The sequence below is a fragment of the Giraffa tippelskirchi genome, chromosome 5 (assembly GCF_054371585.1).
Source record: "Giraffa tippelskirchi isolate mGirTip1 chromosome 5, T2T-mGirTip1v1.2.pri, whole genome shotgun sequence".
Lineage (NCBI taxonomy): Eukaryota > Metazoa > Chordata > Mammalia > Artiodactyla > Giraffidae > Giraffa > Giraffa tippelskirchi.
In genome coordinates, this window is record NC_137279.1 from 74,259,884 (window position 1) to 74,275,574 (window position 15,691).

General features: G+C 42.1%; 1 protein-coding gene and 1 long non-coding RNA gene across 51 annotated transcripts in view; one reads left to right on the forward strand and one right to left on the reverse strand.

Moving 5' to 3' along the window:
* SRGAP2 (SLIT-ROBO Rho GTPase activating protein 2) overlaps positions 1-15,691 on the reverse strand; it is a 258,045-nt gene that overhangs the window by 169,965 nt on the left and 72,389 nt on the right. For 8 of the 50 annotated variants that reach the window (XM_081492031.1, XM_081492028.1, XM_081492035.1 and 5 more), the window contains exon 1: positions 11,937-12,075. The exons of the other annotated variants lie outside the window; for them this stretch is intronic. The gene's annotated coding sequence lies outside the window, so the exon portion shown is untranslated. Of the gene's footprint in view, positions 1-11,936; positions 12,076-15,691 lie in introns of those variants that run through there. 50 annotated transcript variants of the gene reach the window in all.
* Positions 14,036-14,644, forward strand: LOC145506738 (uncharacterized). Its single transcript, XR_014054269.1, has 2 exons — positions 14,036-14,147; positions 14,279-14,644. It is a non-coding gene; the product is annotated as an uncharacterized LOC145506738 (long non-coding RNA).

Below are 15,691 nucleotides of genomic sequence, written 5' to 3' on the forward strand. Positions count from 1 at the left end.
GGAGGGCACAAGACCTCCCCCTTGACTCCAATGAGTGAGGCCTGCAGGGCACAAGAAGCTAGGTTGTGTTTCAGTGTCCCTCCCTTATACCCCTCATCTCCGGTATTACCTGCATCTTCTGCTCTTTCCATGATGAGGAAGGAAGCAGCAAGAGCCTGTGGACCAGGGATTACGCATCATGGGATGTATGTGGTGGTGGTTGTTTAGTCACTAAGTCTTGTCCGACTCTTGTGACCCCAGGGATGGTAGCCTGCCAGGCTCCTCTGTCCATGGGATTTCCCAGGCAAGAATATCAGAGTGGGTTGCCCTTTCCTTCTCTAGGTGATCTTCCCAACTCAGGGATTGAACCTGGGTCTCCTGCATTGCAGGCAGTTTCTTTACCAACTGAGCCACCAGGGAAGCCCTACTGCAGAAGGTGAAAGTGGAAGTTGCTCAGTTGTGTCTGACTCTTTGCAACCCCATGGACTATACAGTCCATGGAATTCTCCAGACCAGAATACTGGAGTGGGTAGCCTTTCCCTTCTCCAGGGGTTCTTCCCAACCCAGGGATTGAACCCAGGTCTCCCGCATTGTGGGCAGATTCTTTACAAGCTGAGCCACCAGGGAAGCCCACTGCAGAAGGTACCCATCCCAAATAGGATTCAAACCTTGGTCTCCTAACTCATCCACCTACGTTTTCTAAGGCTGTTGACCAATCAGTAGACTGTGTATCCCAAGCACTTGACAAAAGGGTTCTAGGGTCTTCACGTGACCAATGGCAGTCAGAGTAGTGACTTCATTTTTTTATATCAATAATTTAATTGTTTTCCCAATTTCTCCTTTAAAATTGAACAGTTTAGAGCCTCTGTATATCACATGACTGTACATAATGGTTAGTGGTGACAGGTCAGATATCATTAAGGTCAAGGTGATTTTTATTTCTATTTCTTTTCAAGGTGATCTTTTTATTGTGGTAAAATATACACAATATTAAGTTTATCATTTTAGCCATTTCTAAGTGTCAAGTTCTGTGGCATTAAGTACATTCAGACTGTGCAACCATCACTACTGTCCATCTCCAGAACTTTCATCTTCCCCAACTGCAACTCTATACCCATTAAACACTGACTCCTCATTCTCCCTTCCCCCTAGCCCCTGGCAATCTCCATTTAGGCCAAGGTGGTTTTGAGCACTCTGAATATTTTTCATTTTTTAAATTCTTCACCGCACAGAATAAAATTTATAAACATAGTGGGCTATGAATTAAAAACAAGAAGCAAAAGAACATTAATGATGAAATACAATTGTCAATTAGTAGAATAAGATCAGAATTCAGTCATCCAATTCACATTAAGATGATCTTCACAATTTACTATGTAGCATTCATCTGATTCAATCTAATAAAGCCAATACTAATGACATAAGATCTTGGAATAACTATAACCAAACTGACTTTTCAATTGTTAGAAGAAAGGCATTCCATGCCTACAATGTGTTATTCCCTGGAAGATATGCAGTGGAAACCATCTGTGGTAGTTCACCATTTAAACTTTCAAAATTATGTTTAATAATGTCATTTTTTTTGAGTGCAAAATACAAAAATTCTAAATGTTAGGTCAAGAAATCAGGTTTTCCTTATTTTTTTAAAATATATTCAGTTCAGTTCAGTCGCTTAGTCGTGTCTGACTCTTTGCGACCCCATGAATTGCAGCAAGCCAGGCCTCTCTGTCCATCATCAACTCCTGGAGTCTACCCAAACCCATGTCCATTGAGTCAGTGATGCCATCCAACCATCTCATACTCTGTCGTCCCCTTCTCCTCCTGCCCTCAATCCTACCCAGCATTAGGGTCTTTTCCAATGAGTCAACCCTTCGCATGAGGTGGCCAAAGTATTGGAGTTTCAGCTTCAACATCAGTCCTTCCAATGAACACTCAGGACTGATCTCCTTTAGGATGGACTGATTGGATCTCCTTGCAGTCCAAGGGACGCTCAAGAGTCTTCTCCAACACCACAGTTCAAAAGCATCAATTCTGCGGCGCTCAGCTTTCTTCACCGTCCAACTCTCACATCCATACATGACCACTGGAAAAACCATAGCCTTGACTAGACGGACTTTTGTTGGCAAAGTAATGTCTCTGCTTTTAAATATGCTATCTACGTTGGCCATAACCTTCCTCCCAAGGAGTAAGCATCTTTTAATTTCATGGCTGCAATCACCATCAGCAGTGATTTTGGAGCCCCCAAAAATAAAGTCTGACACTGTTTCCACTGTTTCCCCATCTATTTCCCATGAAGTGATGGGACCAGATGCCATGATCTTAGTTTTCTGAACGTTGAGCTTTAAGCCAACTTTTTCACTCTCCTCTTTCACCTTCATCAAGAGGCTCTTTAGTTCTTCTTCACTTTCTGCCATAAGGGTGGTGTCATCTGCATATCTGAGGTTATTGATATTTCTCCTGGCAATCTTGATTCCAGCTTGTGTTTCTTCCAGCCCAGCGTCTCTCATGATGTATTCTGCATATAAGTTAAATAAGCAGGGTGACAATATACAGCCTTGACGTACTCCTTTTCCAATTTGGAACCAGTCTGTTGTTCCATGTCCAGTTCTAACTGTTGCTTCCTGACCTGCATACAGGTTTCTCAAGAGATAGGTCAGATGGTCTGGTATTCCCATCTCTTTCAGAATTTTCCACAGTTTATTGTGATCCACACAGTCAAAGGCTTTGGCATAGTCAATAAAGCAGAAATAGATGTTTTCCTGGAACTCTCTTGCTTTTTCGATGATCCAGAGGATATTGGCAATTTGATTTCTGGTTCCTCTGCCTTTTCTAAAACCAGCTTGAACATCTGGAAGTTCACGGTTCATGTATTGGGGAAGCCTGGGTTGGAGAATTTTGACCATTACTTTACTAGCGTGTGAGATGAGCGCAATTGTGCGGTAGTTTGAGCATTCTTTGGCATTGCCTTTCTTTGGGATTGGAACGAAAACTGACCTTTTCCAGTCCTGTGGCCACTGCTGAGTTTTCCAGATTTGCTGGCATATTGAGTGCAGCACTTTCACAGCATCATCTTTCAGGATTTGAAATAGCTCAACTGGAATTCCATCACTTCCACTAGCTTTGTTCGTAGCGATGCTTTCTAAGGCCCACTTGACTTTACATTCCAGGATGTCTGGCTGTAGGTGAGTGATCACACCATCGTGATTATCTGGGTCGTGAAGATCTTTTTGTACAGTTCTTCTGTGTATTCTTGCCACCTCTTCTTAATATCTTCTGCTTCTGTTAGGTCCATACCATATCTGTCCTTTATCGAGCCTATCTTTGCATGAAATGTTCCTTTGGTATCTCTAATTTTCTTGAAGAGATCTCTTGTCTTTCCCAATCTGTTGTTTTCCTCTATTTCTTTGCATTGATTGCTGAGGATATATTAGTAAGTCAGTAAATTTCCAACTACATTTTAATGAAGTTGGCCCCAAATTAAGCACAATATTTTACTTTTAAATTTATTTTGGCACATTCTTTCTTTCATAATTTATTTAAATAAATGAAATATTGCCTATCATCTGCTAAATGAGAAAATAAAAAAATTATCGATATATATATATAATGGAGGCTATTAAAACTTTGTCTATGTTAAAATAAACTACACACTATAATTTTAATAATGTTGATATAAAAGAAAACATTTTACCTAAATTCACTTATTATAGTTTATAAAAGTGACAACAAAAAGGAACAAAATTGGGTCAGTTGGAGAGATGTAGACGGACCTAGAGACTCATTCAGAGTGAAGTCAGAAAGAGAAAAACAAATATTGCATATTGATGCATATATGTAGAATCTAGAAAATGGTATAGATGATCTTATTTGCAAAGCAGAAATAAAGACAAAGACATAGAGATCAGACATATGGATATCAAGGGGAAATAGGCAGGGGGGAGGTTGAATTGGGAGGTTGGGACTGACATATATACACTCTTGATATATTATGTATAAAATAGTCAACTAATGAGAATCTACTGTATAGCACAGGGAACTATATTCAATGCTCTGTGGTGACCTAAATGGCAAGGAAATCTGAAAAAGAGGGGATATATGTTTACATATAGGTGATTCATTTTGCTGTACCAAAGAAACTAACAAAACATTATAAAGCAACCATACTCAAATAAAAATTAGTTTTTAAAATGTGTCATTATCTTTTAAATACTTGAGGGGGTTCACAAGATTATATTACTCCGAAAGGAGTTCATAAATTATAAAACGTTACAAAATGCCAGTTTAATACAAAAGTCTTTTTGATCACACTCCAGTAATTCTAACCAACTTCTTTTCTCTTGACCCTGGGCCTGCCTTCCCAAGGACACTAATCTACCAGAGAAAGACTATAAAAGTTATCACACTGTGATGAGCCCTGAGTCAGGGGAAAGAGGGTGCTGTAGGAATACACAGGAGACAAGCCTAACCTGGTCTTGGGCTCAGCAAGGGGCTCCAGAGGTCTTGGAGGATCAGAGTGAGCCAGAGGAAGAGGTAGGACTGGGGAAGACAGTTATGTTCAAAGACCCAGAGGCCAGAGAAAAGAAGCCACATGCAAGGAACTGAAAAAAAAATCTAAGAAATTCAGAGTAGCTGAAGCATGGAGTTTAAGTGAGAGGGTGAAAAAAAATAAATAAATAAGACTGATTAAAAAGAGAGGCAGGGATCAAGCCCTGAAGAGTACTGTAAATATTCTGAAGAAGAATGGAATTTTTCCTAAGAGCAATGGGAAGCCATTAACACATGGACTAGAAATTAGATGAGCAAACTACAGTGTTTTTAATGACACAAGTGTTCCACTCCAACAGGGAGCCACAGAAGAAGGGAAATGTGAGACTTTTTATTTTCGGAGGATTCAAGGCTTTTGAGACTCTTCTTATAATGGCTCCCTCAATCTGAATATTCCAAATAAAGCGAAATGCAAATACACCACAAAACACAAAAAGCCTCATGCTTTCAAATATTAGCCTCCAAATAACCATATGCTCTGATCTTATGAGTAGATCAGTGCCATCATTCAGATATTAGAGGCAGCAGCAGGGTATCTACATGAATCAGAAGATTTGAGTCTCTGGGTTTCACTTTCCTCTTCTGAGAAACTGTGACAAAGAAATATTTATCCTCTGCCTACCCACCTCACACTCTTTGAAGGCCACATCTCAAAACAATTAAGTGAAAAGGATTTTACCAGCTGTTTTTATTCAATCCCAGAGACAAGAAGTAAATGCTTCAGAATGTACAGTTAAAAGGCTGTCCGATCGTTTCACACCTCTGAAAAAACTCTCCACCCTTCAAACGCATAGATGGATGTACTCACAATTTGTCAATGGGAACAAAATTCAGAGCAAATGTCAGCTGACGATTTAAAACACTAAGCTAAACAAAATTAAAACTAAAGAAAAGACATTAAAACTCAGCTCTTGATTCAATCTGGTTCCACAGGCTATGGGGCAGGCTTGGTCCAAATGCAGCTGAGTAAATTAGCCTGCATTTGGGAGACCTAGGTTCTAGATCTGTGACATGCATGAATTCAACTAATTTGTCAAATTAGTCATGATTTTACATGTCCCCAAAAGTTATTGCTGATTTTAAAGATGAAAGAGAAAATAAAAGCAATGTGTTATGGGTTCCATCAAAAAAGCACTCAAGTTCCCACTGTTTTATCAAGATTTTTAAAGGACATTCTAAAAAATAGTTTTAAATTACTTTATGCATCTCCAGACTTTCTGGGCAGAAAGTGAAATGTGAAAGTGAAAGTTGCTCAGTCATGTCTGACTCTTTGTGACCCCATGGACTACACAGTCCATGGAATTCTCAGGCCAGAATACTGGAGTGGGCAGTATTCAGATCCTTCTCCAGGGGATGTTCCCAACCCAGGGAAGGGATCAAGTAAAAAATTTTATTTAAAAAAAATATTTTTAAGACATTAAAATATGTTTAGAGTAAATGACATAAAATAGCACAGTAGCCTGAACCCAATGTGCTTAAAAATTTCATTTTCCTTTCCAATAGAGTAACTTCCCCAAATTTTAAGAAAAAAAAAACAACAACCCTATTCTAGTTCTTTATTATTAAATGGCGCATTTCTCAGAATGAAAGGCTGAAAGCATGGTTCCTCTAATTCATAATACCATTTCATGCACACTCTCTATTATGACACTCAGCACAATGTACGGTAATTAGCAATTTACATCTGTCTTCCCTGCCAGGCTAGGAGCGCCACAAGTCCAAGACCATGTCTTATTCATTGTTACATCCTAGCACCTAGCGCAGAACTGGCAAAATGTCGAGCTGAAACAAATGTAAATGAGCTGCGCTTTCCCTGTCTTCCACAATGAATCTTTGGCAGATTCCAACAAAGCCTCAGAGTTAACTCCATGGAAATCCTGGATCATCCAGACTCAAAGTGAAGATTTCTGCCTAACTGCAGTCTTCCTTCCCTTCCCTCTCCACCTCCAGAGGGAGTTCCTGCGGGAAATTGCACAACTCTTTGTGCAGAGAGAAACAACCAGCTTAGTTCCTGTTGACCCGAACAACATCATTTTCTGACATAGTAACTTCTTTATCTTATAGAGGAGTAGCAAACCCAATCCGGGTTGTTTTTCCGGCTTAAAACTGTCATTTCAATTTCTACTTTTATCTCACAGAGCTAGAGCCTTCCTAGGCACTCACTCCTCTTCTGTCCTCACGAGATCCATAATAAGGAATATGACATTTGGCCAGGCTAAGACACTGTTTTACCTTTTTTGACTGTGATCCATAATGAGCAGTCCATGTTACACTGTGCCCCAATACCCCCCCACACACGTACACACACACATGCATGTGCACACACGTACACACATGTGCACATATACAGACACACACGTATACACACATACATACACATACATACACAAACACATACATACATACACACTCCTAAAAATTGGTGCAATATTTATTCTTTCTATATCCAATACACTTTTATATTTTTCTACCCTATTTTTAACACTATTATTCTGTTTACGTTTTCAAAAAGTTGGTGAGTGGTGGACAAAATTGGTTTCATGACCTGTTTGGCAAAGTCAATTTTCCTACAGGCAGAAAAACTAGTCTGTGGTCAGGGCCCTGGTCAGTGCTTTGAAAATCTGCTTGGTGAGTTTAGGCAGTAACAGAACAGCTCTTAAAAACAAAACAAATAGAAAATCAGGTAACACAATGAAATTCTCATCCTGTGGATCACAACAAACTAGAAAATTCTTAGAGAGATGGGAATACAAGACCACCTTAACTGTCTCCTGAGAAATCTGAATGCAGGTCAAGAAGCAACAGTTAGAACCTTACATGGAACATCTGACTGGTTCTAAATTGGGAAAGGAGTATGGCAAGGCTGTATATCATCACCCTGTTTATTTAACTTATATGCAGAGTACATCATGTGAAATGCTGGGCTGGATGAATCACAAGCCGGAATCAAGATTGGTGGCAGAAATATCAACAACCTCAGATATGCAGATGACACCACACTTATGGCAGAAAGCAAAGAAGAACTAAAGAGCCTCTTGATGAAAGTGAAACAGAAGAGTGAAAAAGCTGACTTAAAACTCAACATTCAAAAAAACAAAAATCATGGCATCTGGTCCTATCAGTTCATGGCAAATAGATGGGGAAACAATGGAAACAGTGAGAGACTTTATTTTTTGGGCTCCAAAATCACTGCAGATGGTGACTACAGCCATGAAATTAAAAGACGTTTGTTCCTTGAAAGAAAAGCTATGACCAACTTAGACAGCATATTAAAAGGCAGAAACATTACTTTGCCGACAAAGGTCCGTCTAGTCAAAGCTATGGTTTTTCCAGTAGTCACATATGGATGTGAGAGTTGGACTATAAAGAAAGCTGAGTGCCGAAGAATTGATGCTTTTGAACTGTGGTGTTGGAGAAGACTCTTGAGAGTCCCTTGGACTGCAAGGAGATCCAACCAGTCAGTCCTAAAAGAAATCAGTCCTGAATATTCATTGGAAGGACAAATGCTAAAGCTGAAACTCCAATACCATGGCCACCTGATATGACGAACTGACTCATTGGAAAAGATCCTGATGCTGGGTAAGACTGAAGGCGGGAGGAGAAGGGGATGACAGAGGATGAGATGGTTGGATGGCATCACTGACTCGATGGACATGAGTTTGAGCAAGCTCCAGGAGTTGGTGCTGGACATGGAAGCCTGGCATGCTGCAGTCCATGGGGTCACAAAGAGTTGGACACAACTGAGCAACTGAACTGAACTGAATGGCCCCAAGGGTGACATGTGTGCACTATGGGGGCTGGCTTAAGAGCCAACAGCTTAGATTTCCAATCGTGAAATTTAACAGGCCTCAGCAACAAATAACTAGCCTCTGTGCAATAACAACTCAGGATCCTAAGCTTGCTTCTCTGTGGGAAGGGAATCACTCTACAAATAAAATAAGGAAAGTCCAAAAAAGCTTCCCCATTGGTCTTCTCCTCCATGTCACTGAGGAGGAGATGGTTAGATATATTTTCCACCAGTAAGCACAGTCCCCAGTCTAAGGGAAATCTTCAGGCCACGAGGGGGCAATTTCAGAAGGTTGAGGCCTTAAAACAATTAAAGAGGGAACAGGTTAATCTGTCAATCAGTCAGTTCAGTTGCGCAGTCATGTCTGTCACTTTGTGAGCCCATGGACTGCAGCACACCAGGCTTCCCTGTCCATCACCAACTCCCGGAGCCTACTCAAACTCATGTTCATTGCGTCGGTGATGCCGTCCAACCATCTCATCCTCTGTCGACCCCTTCTCCTCCCACCTTCAATATTTCCCAGCATCAAGGTCTTTTCAAATGAGTCGGTTCTTTGCATCAGGTGGCCAAAGTATTGGAGTTTCAGCTTCAGCATCAGTCCTTCCAATGAATATTCAGGACTGATTTCCTTTAGGATGGACTGGTTGGATCTCCTTGCAGTCCAAGGGACTCTCAAGAGTCTTCTCCAACACCACAGTTCAAAAGCATCAGTTCTTCGGCACTCAGCTTTCTTTACAGTCCAACTCTCACACCCATACATGACTACTGGAAAAACCATAGCTTTGACTAGACAGACCTTTGTTGGTAAAGATGTTCAAGCTGGATTTAGAAAAGGCAGAGGAACCAGAGATCAAATTGCCAACATCTGCTGGATCATCGAAAAAGCAAGAGAGTTCCAGAGAAACATCTACACTTGATTTATTGACTACACCAAAGCCTTTGACTGTGTGGATCACAACAAACTGTGGAAAATTCTTAAAGAGATGTGAATACCAGACCACCTGACCTGTCTCCTGAGAAATATGTATGCAAGTCAGGAAGCAACAGTTAGAACTGGACATAAAACAACAGACTGGATCCAAATCAGGAAAGGAGTATGTCAAGGCTGTATATTGTCACCCTGCTTATTTAACTTACATGCAGAGTACACCATGTGAAATGCTGGGCTGGATGAAGCACAAGTTGGAATCAGGATTGCCAGGAGAAATATCAATAACCTCAGATACGCAGATGACACCACCCTTACGGCAGAAAGTGAAGAAGAACTAAAGAGCCTCTTGATGAAAGTGAAACAGAAGAGTGAAAAAGGTGGCTTAAAGCTCAACATTCAGAAAACTAAGATCATGGCATCTGGTTCCATCACTTCATAGTAAATAGATGGGGAAACAATGGAAACAGTGAGAGACTTTATTTTTTGGGCTCTGAAATCACTGCAGATAGTGACTGCAGCCATGAAATTAAAAGACACTTGCTCCTTGGAAGAAAAGCTATGACCAACCTAGACAGCATACTAAAAAGCAGAGATATTACTTTACCAACAAAGGTTAATCTGTAGCTGGTCATAATCCAAATGTCCAGAGCAGCATCACTGCATAAGGCAATCTCATATCAGTCACTGGCTTCTCAACCCAGGCAATTTTCTTCAGTCTCCCTTCCCACCCCCACCCCCAACTCCTGAAAAACACATTTTATGAGGAAGGAGAGGCAGAAAGAAGGCAGAGGGTTAGATTCCTCACATCTAAGCCCCTCAAGCAACCTGAGTTTACTGAAGCCACTCTCCCAGGAGGGGGCATATTGTGACCAAGCTTCCTGCAGTACTTCCTGCCATCTGCAAAATTAAATTAAATGGTCCTTCACTTTTGAAATCCTGCCATCAGTGTACCAAAGGGAACATCTGAGTATACCAGGCAGGGACGATGGTTTTTCCTCTTTACCAACATACACAAATCATTAGGAGATTAAGTCTCTGAACAGCTAATGTGCATTTTCATAAAGAAGGAGAAGTTAAATGCTCAGTCTAATATCCACATAGAAGGGGTTGTAAGGGACGGGGACTGTACTTGCTGCTGCCTTGGGAAAGTGATTAAAAGCAGGACAGACAAAAAGCTTATGGCTTTTTAACCTTACTTTCATGGCGGGCGGGGGCGGGGTGTGGAGGCAGGGTAGGGGGACATGGGAAACCCAGTGCCAAGAGCTAAAGGGCTGCTGTGGGTCTAGAAGGTCCAGGGAAAACTCCTTAGAGTGGAAGAGTCCCCCTTACCCCACCCTACCTGACCGGGTGGGAACTGTTTTCTGTAAGCATTAAACCCAAGGACTCTGGAAGGCCTGCTGTCAACACACTGCATATACATGCTCAAAGGCAAACTGGGATTGAAGCAAAACAAGGTATTCCTGGCAACTTTGGTCCTTTCTGCTCTACCACGGTTTCCACTTTCTGACCCTAAAACCCAGACAAAAGATTCTGACGATTTATCAATGAATCTCCCCCACCTTCCCCTGACTGAACAAAGTTATTTTCACACCCATCTAGTCTCAATTCCAGTATGCCTAAATTTGGAACAATGGAAGCAAGTGGATGAAAAGAAACAAAGAAAGGAAAATTCAGGAAATGAAAATCTTCAGAGCAGCAATAGATAATCTGAAAAGTAACTTAGACTAAATATAAAATTACACACAACTCATATTTAATTCACAACACTTCAATCTAACAAATCTTTACCGAGCACTTAGTACTACATTCTGTGTTAAGACAAACAATGACGGGTCAGAGTCCTGATCAGTGTGCAGCACAGCAGGCTCCCATTCAGGCATCAAGAGGAGACTTTGGGGCAAACCTCACAGAGGCCCTCGGTTAGGGATAGACAAGAAAAAAGCGACATCTGCCTCCAGGTGACTCCTAACAGCTTCCTTGTCCCTACTCACCATCCCCACCCCACAGTGGACACAGAAGGAAGTCAAGTGGGCAAGGCAGAAGCCATGAGAATTCAGAGGGTTGCCAGCAACACTTAGGAACACATACATGTTTCTTGATGAGCCACCTGGCAGGAAGGATGGTGGAAAGAAAATTAAATTATACTCTTCTTTGAAACATTACAATCTTCAAGGGCAGTCATTCATTAAGTAGTTTTTAAACTTTCAAAGTTATTAATAAGTCTGTTTCTCTCCCTTTCCCCCTATCCTGTTCTGAACAATACAGAATTTTCAGAGAGAGAATAAGGAAGAGAAGTATGTCTTCAAAGAGCACTGAGCTGAGTGCCCTGTGCTCCACAGCAAGTTCCCACTGGCTGTCCGTGGTACATGGCACCACAGGAGTGGTACACAGTACAGGGTAGTGTATATGTGTCAACCTCAATCTCCCAATTCACCCACCTCCCTTCCCCCACTGAATCCACACGTCTGTTCTCTACACCTGCTCTCTCTTCCTGCCCTGGAAACAGAAGATCTGTCCCTTTTTCCTAGATTCCCCATGCTTGGATGGATGGAATGGTGGGGGTGGAGTGGGAGAGCGGTCCAAGACGGAAGGGATATATGGATACATACAGCCGATTCACGTCATCGTACAGCAGAGACTAACACAACATTGGAAAGCACTTATATTCCAATAAAAATAGAAATTAAATAGTACCTCTTGATCTGGGATACAGGAAAAGATACTAGGGTATCAGAATTGACTGGGTGAAAGAGTGAGAAAAAAAATCAGAGAAACTGGGAGCAAGGGAATTCTTCAAAGCTCCCTGCCCCATGATGTCTGTCTTCCCAAGCCTGACATCTGGTTGTCGTCATAGGAACACAATATGATATCACACACACAAAATGGCACCAATTGGAACAGCTCATAAATTCCCAGCTCTCAACTTCAGAAGGGTTTTCGGAAAATGAAAAGTCTCCCCGGAAGCCTAAACTCAGAGGGTCATTAAAACTAGGACAGTCTCTCTCTCTCTTTTTTTTTAATAAATTTATTTATTTTAGTTGGGGGCTAATTACTTTACAATATTGTAGTGGTTTTTGCCATACATTGACATGAATCAGCCATCGGTTTACATGTGTTCCCCATCCTGAACCCCCCTCCCACCTCCCTCCCCATCCCATCCCTCTGGGTCATCCATCCCATTGCCCCAGCCCTGAGCATTTGTCTCATGCATTGAACCTGGAATGGTGTTCTGTTTCACATATGATAATATACATGTTTCAATGCTATTCTCCCAGAACGTCCCACCCTCACCTTCTCCCTCAGAGTCCATAAGACTGTTCTATGCATGTGTGTCTCTTATTCTGTCTCACATATAGGGTTATCGTTACCATCTTTCAAATTCCATATATATGCATTAGTATACTGTATTGGTGTTTTTCTTTCTGGCTTACTTCACTCTGTATAATGGGCTCCAGTTTCATCCATCTCAATAGAACTGATTCATATGTATTCTTTTTAATGGCTGAGTAATATTCCATTGTGTATATGTACCACTGCTTCCTTATCCATTCCTCTGCTGATGGACATCTAGGTTGCTTCCATGTCCTGGCTATTGTAAACAGTGCTGCGATGAACATTGGGGTACACGCGTCTCTTTCAACTCTGGTTTCCTCGGTGTGTATGCCCAGCAGTGGGATTGCTGGGTCGTATGGCAGTTCTATTCCCAGTTTTTTAAGGAATCTCCACACTGTTCTCCATAGTGGCTGTACTAGTTTGCATTCCCACCAAAAGTGTAAGAGGGTTCCCTTTTCTCCACACCCTCTCCAGCATTTATTGCTTGTAGACTTTTGGATAGCAGCCATTCTGATGGGCGTGAAATGGTACCTCATTGTGGTTTTGATTTGCATTTCTCTAATAATGAGTGATGTTGAGCATCTTTTCATGTGTTTGTTAGCCATCTGTATGTCGTCTTTGGAGAAATGTCTGTTTAGTTCTTTGGCCCATTTTTTGATTGGGTCGTTTATTTTTCTGGAATTCAGCTGCAGGAGTTGCTTGTATATTTTTGAGATTAATTGTTTGTCTGTTGCTTCATTTGCTATTATTTTCTCCCATTCTGAAGGCTGTCTTTTCACCTTGCTTATAGTTTCCTTTTTGTGCAAAAGCTTTTAATTTTAATTAGGTCCCATTTGTTTATTTTTGCTTTTATTTCCAATATTCTGGGAGGTGGGTCATGGAGGATCCTGCTGTGATTTATGTCGGAGAGTGTTTTGCCTATGTTTTCCTCTAGGAGGACAGTCTCTTTTGAGCCTCAAGAGGGGCTGCTCCAAGGTCTGGGTCAGTCTGCAAGTGAAGCAGTATCAGCCCTCTCTGCCACTTATTTCTACTGTCCTTACCCACTAGGAACTGGCCAAAAGCACAGGTCCAAAGCCTTCAGGCAGAAGGATTCTCAGTCCAGATCCCAATTACTCTGAAAAATTCGACAATGTGAATAATCAGTATTTCACAACAAAGAAGCTCTAAAAATGCAAAGACACAGAGGAAAGCCACGGTGACAGAGCTGGAATTCTGGTGGAAAACACACATCCCTAGACATCCTCCTCCCCTGTCCAACAGCAGAAGCTGACCAGGTATAGGGAGGAAAATCCCTGTACAGTTTAGTATACACCACTCCTGTTGTTCTTCCCAGAAACTATCCTCCTTGGGTGTGTGTGTGTGTGTTAGTTGCTCAGTCATGTCTGTCTCTTTGTGACGTCATGAACTGTAGCCTGCCAGGCTCCTCTGTCCATGGGACTCTTCAGGGAAGGGTACTGGAGTGGGTTGCCAGTCCCTTTTCCAGGGGATCTTCCCGACCCAGGGATCAAACCCGGGTTTCCCGCATTGCAGGCAGACTCTTTACCGTCTCAGTCACCAAGGAGGTGAGCAGAGGTAAAGAAAGGTCCTCCAGAATCGGAGCCTTCTCCCCTTCTGCAAGGCTTCAGAGCCAGCCTGGGGCTGCCCGCAGTTTTCAGGCACCCTTGTAACATAGGGTTCCATATCTCTGACCCTCTGTGTTCCAGATCCCAGATCCTCAGAGAGGTAAAAGCTGGAGTGAAGGAGTTTGTGGCTGCAAAGACGGAGAGAAAATGATAGTTTAAAAGAAAAGGTCGAGGGTTTCCCTGGTGGCTCAGTGGCGAATTCCTTAATTCGCCAGCCAACGCAGGAGACCTGAGTTTGATCCCTGACCTAGGAAGATCCCATATGCCTAAGCAACTGAGCCAGTGGACCACCATCGCCGAGCCTGTGCCCTAGAGTCCGTGATCCGAGATGAGAGAAGCCACTGCAGTGAGAAGCCCGTGCATCATGACCAGAGAAAAGGTTGTATAGCAATGAAGACCCAGCACAAACGAGAATAGATAAATAAACACATGTGTTAATAAAGAAAAGGTTAAAGTCTCTCTTGATAATTATTCCCTTCATTTCGCTCTCCTGTGTTTTCCAAATTGTCTATAATAAACATGTTGCTTTTCTAATTAGAAAAGAGGAATAAAAGTCACTGAAAATGTTTTTGAAAATCAGCACAAGCACTGCACAGAAAATTCTGAGGCAGTCCCTGGGAATGACCCATGGTGGGGTTGGGGGAAGCAGCGGATATTGAAAGCGGAATAAAGTCCAGTGTTTTAAAACAGGAGAAAATCTAGAGGGTTGGGAAAGGGTGGAAATTTCCCATGATTTAGTGTGCACACTTAGAAAAAATTTAATTTATAACAGAAGGCACTTGCTTAGTGTGGTGCCCAAGAAAAGACTCAGCATAAAGAATCACTATTACTGGTATGTTCTGAGAAGACAGACTTCTTCCGTGACCTTTTTACCCCCAGGTGTGTCACGCTATAAGACCCTGCTTAACTAAAGATCCCTAAAGGTTTGGGGTTTCTCTAATGTCTCACAAGCTTGCCTTCTGTTTTCAGGAGGGTCAGAAACAGCTCTTGGCCACCACTGGCAAGCAGACCAGTCAGGAGGACGTTCCCCCTCTGGTGGAGACAGCCCTCATCCCCCCGCCATTTCTTCTCTCCTTATGGCTCCAGAAACATTAGGACCTCATAGGTTCTGCATCACCAGTCTCCTAAGAGAGGTTTCCAACGTTAATTCAGTGCTACATGGGCCCGGGCGAGGAAGCGCACACCACAGTGAGGGGAGAGAAAGACGCCAACTTCTGACAGAAACATCTGTTGTCTTCCATCTCAGAAAACTCTGCTGGCACAGAACAGTACAGAAGGATTTTGTTATTGTTACAAAAAAGCTAAAGAGCACACTCCAGAAAAACGGCCAGTCTTATTGGGATACAACCAATCTTCCATGTCTTTTAAGAGAAGGGAACCAAAGTCCACCTTCCTGAACTCTTGGCCATTTTCACCAAAGCCTGAGGGCTATGTGAAAGTTGCTCAGTCGTGTCCGACTCTTGTGACCTCACGGACTATACAGTCCATGGAATT